The sequence below is a fragment of the Aotus nancymaae genome, unplaced genomic scaffold (genome assembly GCF_030222135.1).
Source record: "Aotus nancymaae isolate 86718 unplaced genomic scaffold, 86718_ANA_hifiasm-v0.15.2.pri h1tg000008l, whole genome shotgun sequence".
NCBI classification, from domain to species: Eukaryota; Metazoa; Chordata; class Mammalia; order Primates; family Aotidae; genus Aotus; species Aotus nancymaae.
In genome coordinates, this window is record NW_026988419.1 from 31,999,669 (window position 1) to 32,021,519 (window position 21,851).

Sequence of the window (21,851 nt, forward strand, 5' to 3'; positions counted from 1 at the left end):
CCTAACCCCCACAAACTGTCCCCACTGTGTGATACTCCTCTCCCTGAGTCCATGTGTTCTTATTGTTCAACACCTTCCTATGAGTGAGAACATGCAGTGTTTGATTTTCTATTCTTGTGTCAGTTTGATGAGACTGATGGTTTCCAGATTCATCCAAGTCCCTACAAAGGGTACGAACTCATTATTTTTTATGGCTGCATAATATTCCATGGTGTATATGTGCCACATTTTCTTTGTCCAGTCTATCATTGATGGGCATTTGGGTTGGTTCCAGGTCTTTGCTATTGTAAACAGGGCTGCAATGAACATACGTGTGCATGTGTCTTTATAGTAGAACGATTTATAGTTCTTCGGGTATATACCCAGTAATGGGATTGCTGGGTCAAATGGAATTTCTATTTCTAGATCCTTGAGAAATCCCCACACTGTCTTCCATCATGGTTGAACTAATTTACACTCCCACCAACTGTGTAAGAGTGTTCCTATTTCTCCACATCCTCTCCAGCATCTGTTGTCTCCAGATTTTTTAATGATCGCCATTCTGACTGGTGTGAGGTGGTATCTCAATGTGGTTTTGATTTGCATTTCTCTAATGACCAGTGATGATGAGCATCTTTTCATATGTTTGTTGGCCTCATATATGTCCTCTTTTGAAAAGTATCTGTTCATGTCCTTTGCCCACTTTTGAATGGGGTTGTTTGTTTTTTTCTTGTAAATCTGTTTTAGTTCTTTGTAGATTCTGGCTATCAGCCCTTTGTCAGATGGGTAGACTGCAATTTTTTTTTCCCATTCTATTGGTTGCTGGTTCACTCTAATGATGGTTTCTTTTGCTGTAAAGAATCTCTGAATTTTAATTAGATCCAATTTGTCTATCTTGGATTTTGTTGCCTTTGCTTTTGGTGTTTTAGTCATGAAGCCCTTGCCTATGCCTCTGTCCTGGACGGTTTTGCCTATGTTTTGCCTAGTGTTTTTGTGGTGTTAGGTTTTATGTTTAAATCTTTAATCCATCTGGAGTTAGTCTTAGTGCAAGGTGACAGGAAGGGGTCCAGTTTCTGCTTTCTGCACATTGCTAGCCAGTTTTCCCAACAGCATTTATTAAACATGGAATCCTTTCCCCATTGCTTATTTTTGTCAGATTTGTCAAAGGTCAGATGGTTGTAGATATGTGATGTTGCTTCTGAGGCCTCTGTTCTGTTCCATTGGTCTGTGTCTCTGTTTTGGTACCAGTACCATGCTGTTTTGATTACTGTAGCATTGTAGTATAATTTGAAGTCCAGCAGTGTGATGCCTTCAGCTTTGTTCTTTTTGCTTAGTGTTGTCTTGGCTATGCGGGGTCTCTTGTGATTCCATATGAAATTTTAAGTGGTTTTTTTCCAGTTCTGCGAAGAAGGTCACTGGTAGCTTGATGGGGATAGTGTTGAATCTATAAATGACTTTAGGCAGTATGGCCATTTTCACGATATTGATTCTTCCTAATCATGAGCATGGAATGTTTTTTCATCTGTTTGTGTCCACTCTTATTTCGTTGAGCAGTGGCTTGTAGTTCTTCAAGGAGAACTATAGTTCTTTGGGTATATACCCAGTAACGGGTATATACCTTTAATCCTTTGTTAGTTGTATTCCTAGGTATTTTAATCTCTTTGTAGCAATTGTGAATGGCAGTTTGCTTTTGATTTGGTTCTCTGTTTGCCTGTTATTGGTATATAGGAATGCTTGTGATTTCTGCACATCGATTTTGTATGCTGAGACTTTGCTGAAGTTGCTTATCGGTTTGAGGAGATTTTGGGCTGAGACGATGGGGTCTTCTAGATATACAATCATGTCGTCTGCAAATAGAGACAGTTTGACTTCCTCCTTTCCTAATTGAATACCCTTTATTTCTTTTTCTTGCCTGATTGCTCTGGCTAGAACTTCCAATACTATATTGAATAGGAATAGTGAGAGAGGGCATCCTTGTCTAGTGCCTGATTTCAAAGGGAATGCTTCCAGCTTTAGCCTGTTCATTATGATATTAGCTGTAGGTTTGTCATATACAGCTTTTATCATTTTATGATATGTTTCGTCGATACCTAATTTATTGAGAGTTTTTAGCATAAAGGGCTGTTGACTTTTGTTGAAGGCCTTCTCTGAATCTATTGAGATAGTCATGTGGTTTTTGTCTTTTGTTCATTTATATGACGGATTACATTTATGGACTTGCGTATGTTAAACCAGCCTTGCATCCCCAGGATGAAGCCTACTTGATTGTGATGAATAAGCTTTTTGATGTACTGTTGCATTTGGTTTGCTAGTATTTTATTGAAGATTTTTGTGTAAATGTTCATCATGGATATTAGCCTGAAGTCTTCTTTTTTAGTTGAGTCTCTGCTGGGTTTTGGTATCAGGATGATGTTGGTCTCATAAAATGAGTTAGGGAGGATTCTCTCTTTTTGTATTGTTTAATATTGTTTCAGAAGGAATGGAATCAGCTCCTCTTTGTATGTCTGGCAGAATTCGGCTGTGAATCCATCTGGATCTGGACTTTTTTTGGTTGGTAGGCTATTAATTGCTGCCTCAACTTCAGCCCTTGTTATTGGTCTATTCATAGTTTCAACCTCCTCCTGGTTTAGTCCTGGTAGAGTACAAGTATACAGGAATTCATCTATTTCTTCCAGGTTTACTGGTTTACGTGTATAGAGTTGTTTATAGTAATCTCTAATAGTGGTTTGTATTTCTGTGGCATCAGTGGTGATATCCCCTTTATCATTTTTTATTGTATCTATTTTATGCTTCTCTCTTTTATTAGTCTGGCTAGTGGTCTATTTTGTTGATCTTTTCAAAAAACCAGTTCCTGGATTTACTGATTTTTTGATGGGTTTTTTGTGTCTCTATCTCCTTCAATTCTGCTCTGATCTTAGTTATTTCTTGTCTTCTGCTAGCTTTTGAGTTTTTCTGATCTTGCTCCTCTAGCTCTATTTTGATGATAGGGTGTCAATTTTAGATCTTTCCTTATTTCTCATGTGGGCATATATGGCTATAAATTTTTCCTCTAGACACTGCTTTAAAAGTGTCCCAGAGATTTTGGTAGATTGTGTCTTCATTCTGATTGGTTTTAAAGAACATCTTTATTTCTGCCTTCATTTCATCGTTTATCCAGTCAAAAGCATGTTGTTCAGTTTCCAAGTGGTTGTTTGTGCAGATTTGAGTGTGTTTCTTAATCCTGAGTTCTAATCTGATTGGGCTGTGGTCTGATAGACTATTATGATTTCCGTTCTTTTACATTTTCTGAGGAGTGATTTGCTTCCAATGATGTGGTCAATTTTAGAGTAAGTGCAATGTGGTGCTGAGAAAAATGTATATTCTGTGGATTTGGGGTGGAGCGTTCTGTACATGTCTATTAGGTCCACTCTGTCCAGCTCAGCATTCAAATCCTGGATGTCCCTGTTAATTTCTGTCTTGCTGATCTGTCTAATATTGACAGTGGAGTGTTGAAGTCTCCCATTATTATTATGTGGGAGTCTAAGTCATCTTTTAGGTCGTTAAGAACTTGCTTTATGCGTCTGGGTGCTCCTGTGTTGAGTGCGTGTATATTTAGGATAGTTAGCTCTTCCTGTTGGATTGATCCTTTTACCATTATGTAGTGTCCTTCTTTGTCTCTTTTGATCTTTGTTGGTTTGAAGTCCGTTTTATCAGAGACTAGGATTGCAACCCCTACATTTTTTTGTTCTCCATTTGCTTGGTAAATCTTCTTCCATCCCTTTATTTTGAGTCCATGTGTGTCTTTGTATGTGAGATGGGTTTCTTGAATACAGCACAGCAATGGGTCTTGACTTTTTATCCAGTTTGCCAGTCTGTGTCCTTTGATTGGGGCATTTAGACTGTTTACATTCAATGTTAATATTGTTATGTGAGAATTTGATCCTGCCATTTTGTTACTGGCTGGTTTTCTTGCCCGTTAGCTGACTCATTTTCTTCATTGCATTTTTGGTCTTTGCCATTTGGTGTGCTTTTGCAGTGGCTGGTACTTGTTCCTTTCCGTGCTTAGTGTTTGTTTCAGGAGCTCTTGTAGGCCAGGTCTGGTGGTGACGAAATCTCTCAGTAATTGCTTGACCATGAAGGATTTTATTTCTACGTCACTTATGAAGCTTAGTTTGGCTGGATATGAGATTCTGGGTTGAAAGTTCTTTTCTTTAAGAGGTTGAATATTGTCCCTCACTCTCTTCTGGCTTGTAGGGTTTCTGCTGAGAGATCCGCTGTGAGCCTGATTGGCTTCCCTCTGTGGGTGACCTGACTTTTCTCTCTGGCTGTCCTTAGTATTTTTTCCTTCATTTCAACCCTGCTGAATCTGATGATTATGTGCCTTGGTGTTGCTCTTCTTGAGGAATATCTTTGTGGAGTTCTCTGTATTTCTTGGATTTGAATATTGGACCGCCTTGTTAGGCTTGGGAAGTTCTCCTGGATAGTAACCTGGAGCATGTTTTCCAGCTTGGATTCATTCTCCCCATCATATTCAGGTACACCGATCAAGCGTAGATTAGGTCTTTTCACAGAATCCCATATTTCTTGGAGGCTTTGTTCATTTCTTTTCACTCTTTTTTCTCTTGTCTTGCCTTCTCTTTTTATTTCATTCAGTTGGTCTTCGATCTCTGATATCCTTTCTTCTGCTTGATCAATTCGGCTATTAAAACTTGTATTTGCTTCATGTAGTTCTCATGCTGTGTTTTTCTTTTTTTTAATTGCATTTTAGGTTTTGGGGTACATGTGAAAAACATGCAAGGTTGTTGCATAGGTGCATACGTGGCAGCATGATTTGCTGCCTCCCTCCCCTTCACCTATATCTGGCATTTCTCCCCATGCTATCCCTCCCCAACTCCCCACCCCCCCGCTATCCCCCCGCCCCCCAACAGACCCCCGTGTATAGTACTCCCCTCCCTGCGTCCATGTGTTCTCCTTGTTCAACACCCGCCTATGAGTGAGAACATGTGGTGTTTGATTTTGTGTTCTTTTGTCAGTTTGCTGAGAATGATGTTTTCCAGGTTCATCCATGTCCCTATGAAGGATGTGAACTCCTCGTTTTTAATGGCTGCATAATATTCCATGGTGTATATGTGCCACATTTTTCCTGTCCAGTCTATCATCGATGGGCATTTGGGCTGGTTCCAGGTCTTTGCTATTGTAAACTGTGCTGCAATGAACATTCGTGTGCATGTGTCCTTATAGTAGAGCGATTTATAATCCTTTGGATATATGCCCAGTAATGGGATTGCTGGGTCAAATGGAATTTCTATTTCTAGGTCCTTGAGGAATCGCCACACTGTTTTCCACAGTGGTTGAACTAATTTACACTCCCACCAACAGTGTAAAAGTGTTCCTATTTCTCCACATCCTCTCCAGCATCTGTTTTCTCCAGATTTTTTAATGATCACCATTCTAACTGGCGTGAGATGGTATCTCAATGTAGTTTTGATTTGCGTTTCTCTAATGACCAGTGACGATGAGCATTTTTTCATATGCTTGTTGGCCTCTGGTATGTCTTCTTTTGTAAAGTATCTGTTCATATCCTTCTCCCATTTTTGAATGGGCTTGTTTGTTTTTTTCTTGTAAATCTTTTTTAGTTCATTGTAAATTCTGGATATCAGCCCTTTGTCAGACGGGTAGGCTGCAAAGATTTTTTCCCATTGTGTTGGTTGCTGATTCACTCTATTGACTGTTTCTTTTGCCGTGCAAAAGCTGTGGAGTTTGATTAGGTCCCATTTGTCTATTTTGGCTTTTGTTGCCAATGCTTTTGGTGTTTTGGTCATAAAGTCCTTGCCTACGCCTATGTCCTGAATGGTTTTGCCTAGGTTTCCTTCTAGTGTTTTTATGGTGTTAGGTCTTATGTTTAAGTCTTTAATCCATCTGGAGTCAATTTTAGTGTAAGGTGTCAGGAAGGGGTCCAGTTTCTGCTTTCTGCATATGGCTAGCCAGTTTTCCCAACACCACTTATTGAACAGGGAATCCTTTCCCCATTGCTTGTTTTTTTCAGGTTTGTCAAAGATCAGGTGGTTGTAGATATGTTGTGTTGCCTCCGATGCCTCTGTTCTGTTCCATTGGTCTATATCTCTGTTTTGGTACTAGTACCATGCTGTTTTGATTACTGTAGCCTTGTAGTAGAGTTTGATGTCTGGTAGTGTGATGCCTCCCGCTTTGTTCTTTTTGCTTAGAATTGACTTGGCTATGCAGGCTCTCTTTTGGTTCCATATGAAGTTTAAGGTGGTTTTTTCCAGTTCTGTGAGGAAGGTCATTGGTAGCTTGATGGGGATAGCGTTGAATCTGTAAATTACTTTGGGCAGTATGGCCATTTTCACGATATTAATTCTTCCTAACCATGAACATGGAATGTTTCTCCATCTGTTTGTGTCCTCTCTTATTTTGTTGAGCAGTGATTTGTAGTTCTCCTTGAAGAGGTCCTTTACGTTCCTTGTTAGTTGTATTCCTAGGTATTTTATTCTCTTTGTAGCAATTGCGAATGGCAGTCCGTTCTTGATTTGGCTCTCTTTAAGTCTGTTATTGGTGTATAGGAATGCTTGTGATTTTTGCACACTGATTTTGTATCCTGAGACTTTGCTGAAGTTGCTTATCAGTTTCAGGAGATTTTGGGCTAAGGTGATAGGGTCTTCTAGATATACAATCATGTCGTCTGCAAATAGAGACAATTTGACTTCCTCCTTTCCTAATTGAATACCCTTTATTTCTTTTTCTTGCCTGATTGCTCTGGCTAGAACTTCCAGTACTATATTGAATAGGAGTGGTGAGAGAGGGCATCCTTGTCTAGTGCCAGATTTCAAAGGGAATGCTTCCAGTTTTTGCCCATTCAGTATGATATTGGCTGTCGGTTTGTCATAAATAGCTTTTATTATTTTGAGATACGTTCCGTCGATACCTAGTTTATTGAGAGTTTTTAGCATAAAGGGCTGTTGAATTTTGTCGAAGGCCTTCTCTGCATCAATTGAGATAATCATGTGGTTTTTGTTTTTGGTTCTGTTTATGTGGTGAATTACATTTATAGACTTGCGTATATTGAACCAGCCTTGCATCCCCGGGATGAATCCTACTTGATCATGGTGGATAAGCTTTTTGATGTGTTGTTGTAATCGGCTTGCCAGTACTTTATTGAAGATTTTTGCATCTATGTTCATCATGGATATTGGCCTGTAGTTTTCTTTTCTTGTTGAGTCTCTGCCAGGTTTTGGTATAGGATGATGTTGATCTCATAAAATGATTTGGGAAGGATTCCCTCTTTTTGGATTATTTGGAATAGTTTCAGTAGGAATGGTACCAGTTCCTCTTTGTATGTCTGGTAGAATTTGGCTGTGAAACCATCTGGGCCTGGGCTTTTTTTGGGTGGTAGGCTCTTAATTGCTGCCTCGACTTCAGACCTTGTTATTGGTCTATTCAGGGTTTCGTCTTCTTCCTGGTTTAGGCATGGGAGGAGGCTACTGTCCAGGAATTTATCCATTTCTTCCAGGTTTTCTAATTTATGTGCATAGAGTTGTTTGTAATAATCTCTGATGATGGTTTGAATTTCTGTGGCATCTGTGGTGATATCCCCTTTATCATTTTTTATTGCATCTATTTGGTTATTCTCTCTTTTCTTTTTTATTAGTCTGGCTAGTGGTCTGTCTATTTTGTTGATCTTTTCAAAAAACCAGCTCCTGGATTTATTGATTTTTTGTAGGGTTTTTCGTGTCTCTATCTCCTTCAATTCTGCTTTGATCTTAGTTATTTCTTGTCTTCTGCTAGGTTTTGAGTTTTTTTGATCTTGCTCCTCTAGCTCTTTCAATTTTGATGAGAGGGTGTCAATTTTAGTTCGCTCCTTTCTTCTTATGTGGGCACTTATTGCTATATATTTTCCTCTAGAGACTGTTTTAAATGTGTCCCAGAGATTCTGGTATGTGGTGTCTTCGTTCTCATTGGTTTCGAAGAACATCTTTATTTCTGCCTTCATTTCAGTGTTTATCCAGTCAACATTCAGGAGAAAGTTGTTCAATTTCCATGAGACTGTGCGATTCTGGGTTGGCTTCTGAATTCTGAGTTCTAACTTGATTGCACTGTGGTCTGAGAGACTGTTTGTTATGGTTTCCGTTCTTTTGCATTTGCTGAGGAGTGATTTACTTCCAATTATGTGGTCAGTTTTAGAGTAGGTGTGATGTGGTGCTGAGAAGAATGTATATTCTGTGGATTTGGGGTGGAGAGTTCTGCAAATGTCTATTAGGTTTGCTTGGTCCAGGTCTGAGTTCAAGTCCTGGATATCCTTGTTAATTTTCTGTCTCGTTGATCTGTCTAATATTGACAATGGTGTGTTGAAGTCTCCCACTATTAATGTGTGGGAGTCTAAGTCTCTTTTCAAGTCTTTAAGAACTTGCCTTATGTATCTGGGTGCTCCTGTATTAGGTGCATATATATTTAGGATCGTTAGCTCTTCTTGTTGTATTGATCCTTTTACCATTATGTAATGTCCTTCTTTGTCTCTTTTGATCTTTGTTGCTTTAAAGTCTATTTTATCAGAGATGAGAATTGCAACTCCTGCTTTTTTTTGCTCTCCATTTGCTTGGTAAATCTTCCTCCATCCCTTTATTTTGAGCCTTTGTGTATCCTTGCATGTGAGGTGGGTTTCCTGGATACAGCACACTGATGGGTTTTGGCTTTTTATCCAATTTGCCAATCTGTGTCTTTTGATTGGGGCATTTAGTCCGTTTACATTTAGGGTTAATATTGTTAAGTGTGAATTTGATCCTGTCATTTTGATGCTAGCTGGCTGTTTTGCCCATTGGTTGATGCAGATTCTTCATTGTGTTGCTGCTCTTTACCATTTCGTGCGTTTTTGGAGTGGCTGGTGCTGGTTGTTTTTTTCTATGTGTAGTGTCTCCTTCAGGAGCTCTTGTAAAGCTGGTCTGGTGGTGATGAAATCTGTGAGTACTTGCTTGTTCACAAAGGATTTTATTTTTCCTTCACTTATGAAGCTTAGTTTGGCTGGATATGAAATTCTGGGTTGAAAGTTCTTTTCTTTAAGGATGTTGAATATCAGCCCCCACTCTCTTCTGGCCTGTAGGGTTTCTGCTGAGAGATCTGCTGTGAGTCTGATGGGTTTCCCTTTGTGGGTAACCCGACCTTTCTCTCTGGCTGCCCTTAGTATTTTTTCCTTCATTTCAACCCTGGTGAATCTGATGATTATGTGCCTTGGGGTTGCTCTTCTAGAGGAATATCTTTGTGGTGTTCTCTGTATTTCCTGGACTTGAATCTTGGCCTGCCTTTTTAGGTTGGGGAAGTTTTCCTGGATAATATCCTGAAGAGTATTTTCAAGCTTGGATGCATTCTCTTCGTCACATTCAGGTACACCTATCAAACGTAGATTAGGTCTTTTCACGTAGTCCCATATTTCTTGTTGACTCTGTTCATTCCTTTTTACCTTGTTTTCTCTAATCTTGCCTTCTTGTTTTATTTCATTGAGTTCATCTTCAACTTCTGATATCCTTTCTTCTGCTTGGTCAATTCTGCTGTTGAAACTTGTGCATGCTTCACAAAGTTCTCGTGTTGTGTTTTTCAGTTCCATCAATTCACTCATATTCCTCTCTAAGTTGTCCATTCTCGTTAGCATTTCATCAAGTCTTTTTTCAAGGTTCTTAGTTTCTTTGCATTGGGTTAGAACATGTTCTTTTAGCTCACAGAAGTTTCTTATTATCCATTTTCTGAAATCTGATTCTGTCATTTCATCACACTCATTCTCCGTCCAGTCTTGTTCCCGTGCTGGTGAGGAGTTATGCTGCCTTGTAGGGGGAGAGGTGTTCTGGTTTTGGGTGTTTTCATCCTTTTTGCGCTGGTTTCTTCCCATCTTTGTGGATTTATCCGCCTATTGACTTTATAGTTGCTGTCTTTCTGATTTTGGTAATTTTAAGTCTGCAGCAGCTGAACTCATAAACCCCCTTTTCTTCTCCCCAGGTATTCTGGCCCAGGGGGTTAGCGCTTTATGCTTTTCAGCTGTGTTGCTACCGTTTTCCCTGTCCACAAGGTGGCAGTCTAGTCACACTCAGCCTGCAGAGGCTTCGCTGATCTGTTTTGGGCTCCCCCCAGCTTCCGTGTGAGCTTCCCTGCAGTCCTGTGGGTGTAGTTAGAACTGCTTCCGCTATGCTGGCCCACCCCTGTAGTGACGGAGTCTCTGTAGTGGTGGGATGTCTTGGTTACGGAAAATTGCCCCGGGAACTGCAGGGTGTTTCCCGATGGAGGACGCCCCTCCCCCACAGAGCTGGACCGTCCTGGGTTCAGCCGTGTTTCCAGAGGGGCCCTCTTTGCCCGGTAATCTCTTGGCTTGCCTCCTTGCCACAGCTCCCCTTGCTGGCCCAGAGGGGACACAGTCTCGTTCACTTTGCTCAAGGAGCCGCTGCTCCCCGCCCCCGGTGCAGGCCGAGCGGCTGCTCTGGTCCAACCAGCGGCGCTGGGAACCCGTGGAGCTTCTCTGCCTGTGAATCTCCTGGTCTGTGGGCAGTTAAAATCCGCCGCCCTGTGTGCCGCTGCCTCAGCCGAAGCAGCGGCTCTGAGATTTGTGGCGCTCCCTTGCCCGGGGTCTCCTGGCTTGGCTCCCTGCTTCAGCTCCCCTTGCTGGCTCAGAGGGAACTCTGTCTCTCTTGCTCTGCATAAGAAGCCACTGCCCCCCGCCCCAGGGCATAGGCTGAGTGGCCACGCCACTCAAACCAGCGGTGCTGGCGACCCGTGGGGCTTCTCCTGCTGTGAATCTCCTGATCTGTGGGCAGTAAAAATCCGTCTGGAAATGCGGCGTCCACTCACCCTCTGTGCCTTCTCTCGGAGCTGCAATCCCGACTTCCTCCTAAGCGGCCATCTTGGATCCTCCCATGCTGTGTTTTTCAACTCCATTAAGTCGTTTATGTACTTCTCTAAGCTGGTTATTCTAGTTAGCATTTCGTCTAACCTTTTTTCAAGGTTTTTGGTTTCTTTGCATTGTGTTAGAACATGCTCCTTTAGTTCAGAAAAGTTTGTTATTATCCACCTTCTGAAGCCTGTTTCTGTCAATTCATTGCACTCTTTCTTGGTCATGTTGTGTTCCCATGTTGTTGAGGAGTTGTGATCCCTTGAAGAAGAAGAGGTGTTCTGGTCTTTGATGGTTTCATCTTTTTTGCACTGTTTTTCCCCCATCTTTGTGGATTTACCTTGCTGTGGTGTCAGGGAGCTGCTTGATGACGTCGCTTGTCTGCCTGTCAAGGCACCACTTGGTTTCTATGGACTCCTTCAGGTTGCTAGGTAAGCTTCCTGTGTCTTTTTGTTTGTTTGTTTACACTGGGAGATTAGGCCCACCTCTTCTGCTGGCCTGGAGGCACTGCTGGGTGGTCGAGTGGCATACCTTTGCTACATAGGCTTCCTGTGTTTTTTGTTAAAACCTGAGGCCTAGTCCCACCCCTTTAATGGTGGGCTATGTCCTTCCTCCATTGGGCTGGATCATTCAGGGTTCAGCTCAGACTGTGGCACTGGCTGTGCAACCCGCTAGAGTTAGTGCTTCAGCCCTCTGGGGTTTGTCGGGGAGGGTAGGGATCCGCCCAGCCGCACTGCCTGTCTCCCTGTTTTCAGTCATAGGGGAGGGGCCCGCCCAGCTGCTGCCTCCTGCCTTCAGTTCCCTCTTTCTCTGGGCTAGGGGAGGGGTTGATAGCTCATCCCCAGGCTCTCCTGGCCGGCTTATGTGCTTATGCGTTTGCTTAGATCTGTGTGCCAATCTGGGACACCGTCCTGGATTATTATTCAACTCTGCGCTTGTAATTCCCAGTGCTTGACTGGCAAAGATCCCCTGTTCTGTGTATTGCTGAGGCTTTGGGGGAAGCACTGTACCTGGACCAGAGTGCCAGAGGGGAAGCTTCCGATTCACTGGTCAGATGCACTTTCTGGGTGAAGCGGCACCCCTCCCCGCCTCAGTCTGCTCTGCCTGGACTTTGCTCACCATCGGACCAGACCCATTGAAATGCACCTGGTACCTCGGTTGGAGCTAGGAGATCTCTGGATTTCTGCATCTCTCTCACTGGGTGTTGTACACCAGAGTTGCATCTATTCAGCCATCTTGGCTCTATCTTTACATCTTATTGGTATCACTATTACAGGTAGTTCATCAAATAGTATAAAAAGATATATAGGTCAGAGGATAAAGAATTTGAGTTCTAAGTAAAATTCTGCTTCTACATACTAGCTTGGGCATCTAAATCTCTAGACCTATTTTTCTTATCATTTGAATGGTAGATCAGACTAGGTCATTTTAAAATTCTCTCCCAAATTTCAAAAGATAGAATTTTAACCGGAAATTATTCTCAATTACCTATGTCAATAGCTTAATTAATATGACTTAAAAATAACATTCTTGTTTTTTCTGAATGTGAAAGTAATGCACAGTCACAGAAAATTTAGAAAATGGAGAGATGTATAGAAGAGAAAACAAAAGTAGTTATGATTCTACTGCTACATTTAACAATTTTATTTTCTTGTAGTTTTTATTATGCATATATATATGTCTTATGAATTTTAAAAGTCAAAACAGATATATAATTTTTATATTCTTTTTTTACTTTACACGCATGCTACATGAATTTTCTTAAACATTTGCAGGATGTAGAATATCCTCAAATATTAATATTCCATGTTTTTAAATAGTTTTCATATTGTTGAACATTGTTTGAAATTAACATTCTTTTGTTTATTTATTTGGATCTGTGGATCTGTGATTATCTCCTAGCTATTCACAGAAATGGCATGCTAACAAATTGTTCTCCAGAAAGATTGTACCACTTCACATTCTTGCCAACAGTATTTGAGTATTAATGGTCTTTTAAACAATGATTAAACCTTCTTCTTGCTCTTTAGTCATTTTGGTTTTCCCTGCTATGAGTAGACAGATCATCTCCTTTGTCCACTTTTTTTTCTTTTGAAGACTTGGGGATTTTATTTAGGTTTTATAATGAACTATTTTTATTTTCAAGATACTAACCACTTGTATAGGCACATAATTTGTAGCTTACCTTTTAATTTCTGTATTACACTCAGTCTGACTTCCAAAATATTCAATTTTCATTTGATAAGTGAGTTATTTATTGCTGTATAGCAAACCACTCCAAAATCTAGTGGATTAAAACAACCATTTTATTATCTCTCAAGATACTTGCTTGCTGGGCAGTTCTTCTAGTCTACTTGATGTTGGATGTTAGCTGGACTTATAGTTATGTAGGAACCTGATTGGGCTGGAACACTCATGATCACTCACTTGTCTTACACCTTGAATAGCTGTTAAGGCTGGGTTCAGCTGGGATGAAAGAACATCTGGTTTGATGTGTCTGTTTCTCTCCTTTCTTTCTCAGATATATATATCAGGATAGATAGATAGATAGATAGATAGATAGATAGATAGATAATACATAGATCTTTCTTTCCATGTAATCTTGGGAATTATCCTTCTCCCTCTCCATGGGGCTTCTTTTTGTGGTCTCTCTGTGTAATCTCTCTAACAAGGCAGCCGAACTTTTTATGTGGCAACTCAAGGCTTCCAAAATACAAAAACAGAAGCTTCAGATCTCCTTAATACATAGGCTTGGGACTAGCAGAGGGTCACCCTCACTACATTCTGTTAATTACAGGAATTCCCATGCTTAGTCCTGATTTAGTATGGGAGGGGACTACAGAAGGGCATGAATCTTGGGAGGGGTTGTTCGTTGGGGGCCATATTTGGAGATTAACTAAGTTCCAAGTAAGATCTTTCTCCCACATGCAAAATATACTCACTTCCCTCCTATGATCCTCAATGTCATGCTATTACTACATCAAACTCAGGCTTGAAGTACAGAATTTTATCATCTAAATAAGGTTCATGTGGGTGAGGCTCTTTAGTTATGGCTCCTCTCAAACTTAAAACCTATGAATTGAAGAGACCAGTTATCTGTCCCCTGCATATAATGGTGAGCCAGGAACAAGAAAATTGGAACAGACACATTTTAAAGGCAGAGGGATGGAAAATATGAGGCATACATCAGTCAGTTGACCATAGTAATTCTGAAGTTCTTGGCCTTGCCCTCAAGTTTTGGCCTTACCTTGAATAATCATTTTTCCATAAGAAAGAACTTCTGTTTGTAGTTGCAGCCCATGTTCTGTGTCTAGGAAGTTGAAGGTTCAAATGTGTCTTTTCATTTTTGCTTTCAGTGAAGAATTGAAATTTTACATATGTATCTTTTCATTCTAAACTATCTCTGTTCCTTTCAGTCTGATATGCTATGATTCTCTTAAAGATTTTGTGGACTTTCTGTGTATCAAATTAAGATCTTAATGAGTCAAATGTTACACTTTTAAATATCAAGACAGGCTCTTATTTCCCTGGGCTGAGAGTCAGGGTGCTGTGGCAAAATGTCCTTAAGAAATTTAGAAATGCCCTTGTCTGGCAAAGGCCTAAGATGCTACTTAAGATTCTTAAAATAATTTTTGTCTAGCTGAGTAGGCCTATGAGTCACCACCTTAAGTCTTTTTGAGGTCTTAACAGATCTTACAGCCATACCCTTGTCATCTTGACCCTGAACCACATTCCAATGAACCCACCACTGAATCCCCAATGACTTCTATATTACTAAATGTGGTTTTCAGTTCTCAGTCATCATCTTTGTGATGACTTAGCCACGTTTGAAACAAATAGTTGTACCTTTTTCTTGAAACTGATCTTTTTCACTGGCCTTTTGTAATATTACATTCTCCTAGTTTTCTTCCTTCTTTATTGACTTCTCTTTGCTGGGGAGGTCTCCTCTTCCAATTTCTAAATGTAGGATTGTCTCACACCCAGTCGTTGTATTTTATTTTTTCTCTAACCTTTCTAGGTTATTCATTCAGTCCTGTAACTTTAAATATCATTTATAAATGAATAACTCCCACATTGGAGCTCTGCATTGAACTCCAGGAGTATATATGTAAGAACTTACTCCGTTTAGATATCTTACAGAAATGTCAAACTTAACATGATGAAGACTGAATTCTTAATTTCACCTCCACTGGCTCTCCACCCCTAATTTAGAGTCCCTCCTCTTGATGTTCCCTATTCATTTAATCTTTTCAGCATATTAACATTCCAGGCATTATTTCTAGGTGTATGAAATATGTTGTTGAACATAAAAGACAAAAATAAACATTCTTATGGAGCTTATACTCAAAAAAGGCAAAAATAAATGTTCTTGTGGAGCTTATATTCTTATAAATGGCACCTCTAAACTTTTAAGACCAACACCCTAGAAGTCAACCTTGGTATCGTGGTTTCTCTCATCTCTTATATCCAATTTACCCTCAAGTCTTATTAATTCTGTATTCAAAATATATCTGAAATCCACCACTGTCATTGTTATCACTTTAGACTAAGCTACTCTCATCTCTCCTGTCTGCTATAAAAGCTGAGTTTTCCTACTCCAAATTGTGCCTCTATCTAGTCTGTTCTTCTCATAGCAGCCAGACCAATCTTGTAAAGATGTCATCTAAATCATGTCACTCCTCTGATCAGTATTCTTCAATAGCATGTTTTCATGCCTGGAATAAAGTCCAAACTTCTCACCATCATCTACAATGCCCCACTTAATCTTTCTGTCCTCATGTCTTAGCATTGTTCCCTTTGTTCACTCTGCTTCAGCCACATTAGTCTTCTTGCTATTCCTTGAACAAACTAAACTTTTTTCAGCCTCAAGGTCTTTCTGATATTCTTCTCTGTCAGGGGAATGCTCTCCCCCGCGGATCTTCTCAGGGTTCATTCATTCACACCATTTAGGACTCTGCTCAGATGTTCCCTCCTTAGTGGAGGGCAGAGGGGCTTCTCTGACCACTCTATGTAAAATAATTACCTATCCATCCACCCTCCTTCATCCCTAGTATTCTTTCTTCATGTATCATTTCCTGGTATCATATTATGTTTCTTTACTCATTTATTTTGTGTTACTCTCATTTGACTTTAAATTACAGATAGTACTGAGATTTAGTCTTATTTACCACCATATCTTACTATCTAGTAATAATGATGAGTATTTTAAATTCAAAGACTCATACATAATTAGAGCTCTTACTACTTAGAACTCACCACTAATAGTGATGGGTACATGGTAGGCAGTCAATAAATATTTGCTAAATTATTTAGTTAAAAATACTGCAGGGTCTTGAGGCATTTGCTCTGGAAACTCTGGATATATTATAACTCCTGGGCCTCATTGTATGTAATTAAATCAATCAGCTAGTCATAGGAAATTCAAATCATTTAAATACTTTTAAGGTGGATGAACCATCTAGCTCTGACACACTAAATGTCAGGCATAAGGCAGTAAGATTAATTCCACAAAGGGTAAGTGGTAAGAGCTCTAATAATTTATGAGTCTTTGAGTTTAAAAGCATGTAGGGTCAGCAGAAGATTAGGGTTAAGGAAGTCAGGGAGTGATGTATGTGACATCATCAACCTCATATCTTCTATTCATCCATTTATGTTTAACTGCCCTTTTTAAGTCATGAATTCCACTCATTAAATTTAAGTCCCTTAATAATGATTGATGGTACTGTTGGGAAATATGCCATAATCTCCCCAAAACATTGTCCTTGCTAACTCTGTACTTTGGATCAACCAAAACCATGCATGTGAAATGCACCTTGAAATTATTTTATCCACAGGCTTTTAAATTTTATTATTTTAATTTTTTCAAAAATTGACAAAAAATTGTGTATATTTATGAGATACAATGTGATTTTTTTTTTTTTTTTTTTTGAGACAAAGTCTCGTTCTGTTGCCCAGGCTGGAGTGCTGTGGTGTGATCTTGGCTCACTGTAGCCTCTACCTCCCGGGTTCAAGTAATTCTCCTGCCTCAGCCTTCTGAGTAGCTGGGACTACAGATGCCTTGGCCTCCCCAAGTGCTGAGATTACAGGCATAAGCCAACAGTGTGATCTTATAATCTATGTATATATTATAGAAAGAGTCAATCAATATAATTAAGATATATATCACCTCACCAATTTATCATTTTTTGTAGTGAGAACATTACAAATGTATTTTAGCAACTTGGAAATTTACATTATTATTAACTATGGTCACCTTGCAGTGGAATAGATCACTGGAACTTATTTCTGCATTCTAACTGAAACTTCATACCTCTTTGAACATCTTTCTTTTTCTCACCTTTTTTTTCTTCTTCCCCCAGCCTCTGGTACCCACCTTTCTAGTCTCTGTTTCTACAAGCTTTCACATGTAAGTGAGATAATGCAGTATTTGTCTTTCTGTGTCTGACTTATTTCATTTTGCATGATGTCTTCCAGTTTTATCCGTATTATCACAAATGACAGAATTTTCTTCTTTTCAAGGCTGTATAGTATTCCACTGTGTACATATACTATATTTTCTTTATCCATTAATCTGTTGATAGACACTTACATTGCTTCCATATCTTAGCTATTATAAATAGCACAACAGTAAACATGGGGATGCAGATATCTCTTTATATACCAATTTCAAATCCTTTGGATATACACCGGAAGTAGGATTGTTGGATCACATGGTAATTCTATTTTTAGTTTTATTAGGAACCTCCATACTACTTTCTAAAATGGGTGTATTAATTTACATCCTTTGAGCAATGACTGTTCAGATCCCTTGCCCATTTTTAAATTAGCTTATTTGTTTTCTTGCTTTTGAGTTGTTTGGGTACCTTATATATTTTGGATATTAGCCTCTTATCAGCTGTATGGTTTGCAAATATTTTCTTCCAGTTCATGGTTTGTCTTTTCACTCTGTTCATTGTTTCCTTTCTTGTACAGAAGCTTTTGAATTGATGCAACTCCATTTGTCTATTTTTGCTTTTGATGCCTGGGTTTTTGGAGTCCTATCCAAGAAATCATTGTATAGGCCAGTATTGTGGAGATGTTCCCTTATGTTTTCTTCTATTAACTTTACAGTTCTACATCTTACATTTAAGTCTTTTATACATTTTGAGATGATTTTTGTGTATGGTGTGAGATAAGTGTCCAATTTCATCTTCCGCAATTGGGGATCCATTTTTCCCAACACTATTTATTAAAGAATGTGCTCTTTCCCCATTGTGTTTTTGGCATCTTTGTCAAAAATCAACTAATTATAAATACTAAATATTTGGGTTTATTACTGGGCTGTCTGCCTATAATTGGTTTAATGTGTAATGCTAGTACCATGCTGTTTTGATTACAATAGCTTTATAACATAATTTGAAACCAGAGAGTTTGATGGATCCAGCTTTGTTCTTTTTGCTCAAGATTGCTTTGGCTGTTTGGGGTCTTTTATGGTTCCATCTGGATTCAAGGGTTATTTTTTTCTATTTATGTCAAAAATGGCATTGGAGTTTTAATAGAAATTGGATTGAACCTGTAGATTGCTTTGGGTAGTATGGATGTTTTAAAAATATTAATTCTTACAATTTATGAACATAGGCTATCTTTCCATTTGTTTGTATCTTCTTTCTTTCCTCAGTGATTCATAGTTTTCCTTGTAGAGGTCTTTTACCTCCTTGGTTAAGTTTATTCCTAGATAACTTATTTTTACTATAGCTATGGTAAATGGGATTGCCTTCTTGATTTCTTTTTTAGCTAGCTCACTGTGTATAGAAACTACTGATTTTTGTTGTTTTTTTCCTTCCAACTTTTATTTTAGGTTCAGGAGGTACTTCTGCAGGCTTGTTACATGGATAAATTGCATGTCTCTGGGGCTTAGTGTACAAATTACTTTATCACCCAGGTAGAAAATATTGTATCCAATAGGTAGTTTTTCGATACTCACCCTACTTCCATCCTCCACCCTCGAGTAGGCCCTGATATCTATTCCCTTCTCTCTGTCATACGTATTCAGTGTTTAGCTCCCGTTTATAAGTGAGAATGTTTCATTTTCCATTCCTGCATTAATTCCCTTAGGATAATGGTCTTCAGCTGCATCCATGTTTCTGCAAAGGACATTATTTCATTTTTTTTTATGGTTGCATCAGATTCCTTGGTATATACATACCACATTTGCCTTATCCAGTCTACCACTGTTGGGAGTCTAGGTTGATTCCATGTCTTTACTATTGTGAATAGTGCTGTGATGAACATATACATGCCTGTGTATTTTTGGTCAAATAATTTATATTCCTTGAGCATATACCTAATAATAGGATTGCTGGGTCGAGTGGTAGTTCTGTTTTAAGTTTTTTGAACACTCTCCAAACAGCTTTCCATGGTGGCTGAACTAATTTACATTTACACTAACAGTATATAAGTGTTCTCTTTTCTCCACAGCCTCACCAGCATCTATTGTTTTTTGACTTTTTTAATAATGGCCATTCTGAATGGTGTGAGATGTTAACATTATTGTGGTTTTGATTTGCATTTCTCTTTGATGATTAGTAATGTTGAGCATATTTTCATATGTTTGTTGGTGGTGTATATGTCTTTTGAGAAGTGTCTGTTCATGTCATTTGTCTACTTTTTAATGGGGTTTTTCACTTTTTGCTTGTTGATTCAAGATCGTTATAGATTCTGGATATTAGATCTTTGTCAGAAGCATAGTTTGCAAATATTTTCTCCCATTCTTTAAGTTGTCTGTTTACTCTGTTGATAGTTTCTTCTGCTGTGCAGAAGCTCTTTCATTTAATTAGATCCCACTTGCCAATTTTTATTTTTGTTGCAATTGTTTTTGGAGTCTTCATCATTAAATCTTTTCCAGGGCTGATATCCAGAATGGTTTTCTAGGTTTCCTTCTAGGGTTTTTAGAGTTTTAAGTTGTACATTTAAGTCTTTAATCCATCTTGAGTTGATTTTTTTTTTTTTGTATGGTGAAAGGAAGGGGTCTGTTTTAATCATCTACATATGGCTAGCAAGTTATCCTAGCACCATTTATTGAGTAGGGAGTGCTTTCCCCATTGCTTGTTATTGTCAACTTTGTCAAAAAGCAGATGGATATTGGTGTGTGGCTTTATTTCTGGATTTGCTGTTCTGTTCCATTGGTCTATGTGTCTGTTTTTGTGTCAATACCATGCTGTTTTGGTTACTGTTACCTTGTACTGTAGTTTGAAGTTGGATAGTGTGATGCCTCCATCTTTGTTCTTTCTGCTTAGAATTGCTTTGGCTATTTGGGCTCTTTTTGGCTCCATATGAATTTTAGTATAACTTTTTTCTAATTCTGTGAAAAATGTCATTGGAGGTTTGACAGAAATAGTATTAAATCTATAAATTGCTTAGGGCAGTATGGCTATTTTAACAATATTGATTCTTCCTCTTTATGAGCATGGAATGTTTTACCATTTGTTTGTCTTGTCTCTGATTTCTTTTAGTAGTGTTTTGTGATTCTAGTTGTAGAGATCTTTCACCTCTGTAGTTACCTGTATTTTTAGGTATTTTACTCTTATTTTAGTTATTGTGGATGGGATTGCATTCTTGATTTGGCTCTCAGCTTGGACATTATTGGTGCATAGAAATGTTAGTGATTTTTATACATTAATTTTTGCATCCTGAAACTTTGCTGAAGTTGTTTATCAGATCTAGGAGCCTTTGGGCAGAGACTATGGGGTTTTCTAGGTATAGAATTATATCATCTGCAAACAGGGATAGTTTCACTTCCTCACTTCCTTTTTGAATGCTTTTTATTTCTTTATCTTACCTGATTGTTCTGGATAGAACTTCCAGAACTACATTGAATAGGAGTAGTGAGAGTCAGCATACTTGCCTTGTTTTGGTTCTCAAGGGGAATGCTTCCAGTATTTTGCCTGTTCAGTATGATGTTGGCTGTGGGTTTGTCATACATGGCGGTGGCTTCTGGGAAACACCCTGGTTGGGCATCTGAGACTGCGCTGAAAGTAGGTATGGCCAAGCAGGGACCCTGGGAGTGGCCAGCAGATCAGGGAATGGAACCACTCAGACCAAATTGGCCCCATCTCACAGACAAGATACCCCTGTTCTGTCCAGGTCCAACAGTCAACAAAAGCCAAACTCACCTAGAGGAATATTGCAGGCCTGGCCATGGTCCACTGCAGTTTTCCTGTACCTAAACCCTCTGGGCTCCATACAGGTTGAAGTCCAGTCCCTGCCAACTCTCCAAGCAACTCTCCCTGTCAGCTCAAATGTCTGTGGGGGTCATGGGGTCACCTGCAGCTAGGTTTCTGGAGATCCATGTTGAGACTGGACCACTCTATAACCTATTTAACTTACACTTTCCTTAGGAGCTGCTTGGGGCCAGGAATGAGTCCTGGTGCTTGGCAACCACATGCAGGGTTTCCAGCTTCCTCCCACTTCAGCCAGAGTTCACATCTTCCCTCTGTCCACTCTCAGTTCCTTCCTTCCAAAGATCTGCTTGGATTGTGTTGGTCTTCTTGATGATCTTATCTTGATGAGAGAAGCTCTTCCAGGCTGTGTCTAGTTGGAAATCCTGGCTTCTCTTCCTGTATATTAGTTTTGTATCCCTCATCTTTACTGAGTTCATTGATCAGTTCTAAGAGTTTTCGGTAGAGTCTTTACATTTTTCTATATATGAAATCATGTCTCTACAAATGGATAATTTGACTTCCTCCTTTCCAATTTGGATGCCATTAATTTCTTTCTCTTGCCTAATTACTCTGGATACAAAGTATGATGTTGAATAAAAGTGGTTAGAGTGGGTGTTGTCTTGTTTCAGTTCTTAGCTGAAAGCTTTTCCCCCATTCAGTATGATATTAGCTGTGCATTTGTCATGTAGGGCCTTAATTGCATACTGAAGTGTACTAAATATAATGAATTGAGTATTGAGGTACTTTTGTTTTATACCCAATTGATTAAGAGTTTTTATCATAAAGGGATGTTGAATTTTATCAAATCCTTT

General features: G+C 39.2%; 1 protein-coding gene across 1 annotated transcript in view; it reads left to right on the forward strand.

The window, feature by feature from the left end:
* Positions 1–21,851, forward strand: part of C2CD6 (C2 calcium dependent domain containing 6) — a 149,581-nt gene that overhangs the window by 83,013 nt on the left and 44,717 nt on the right.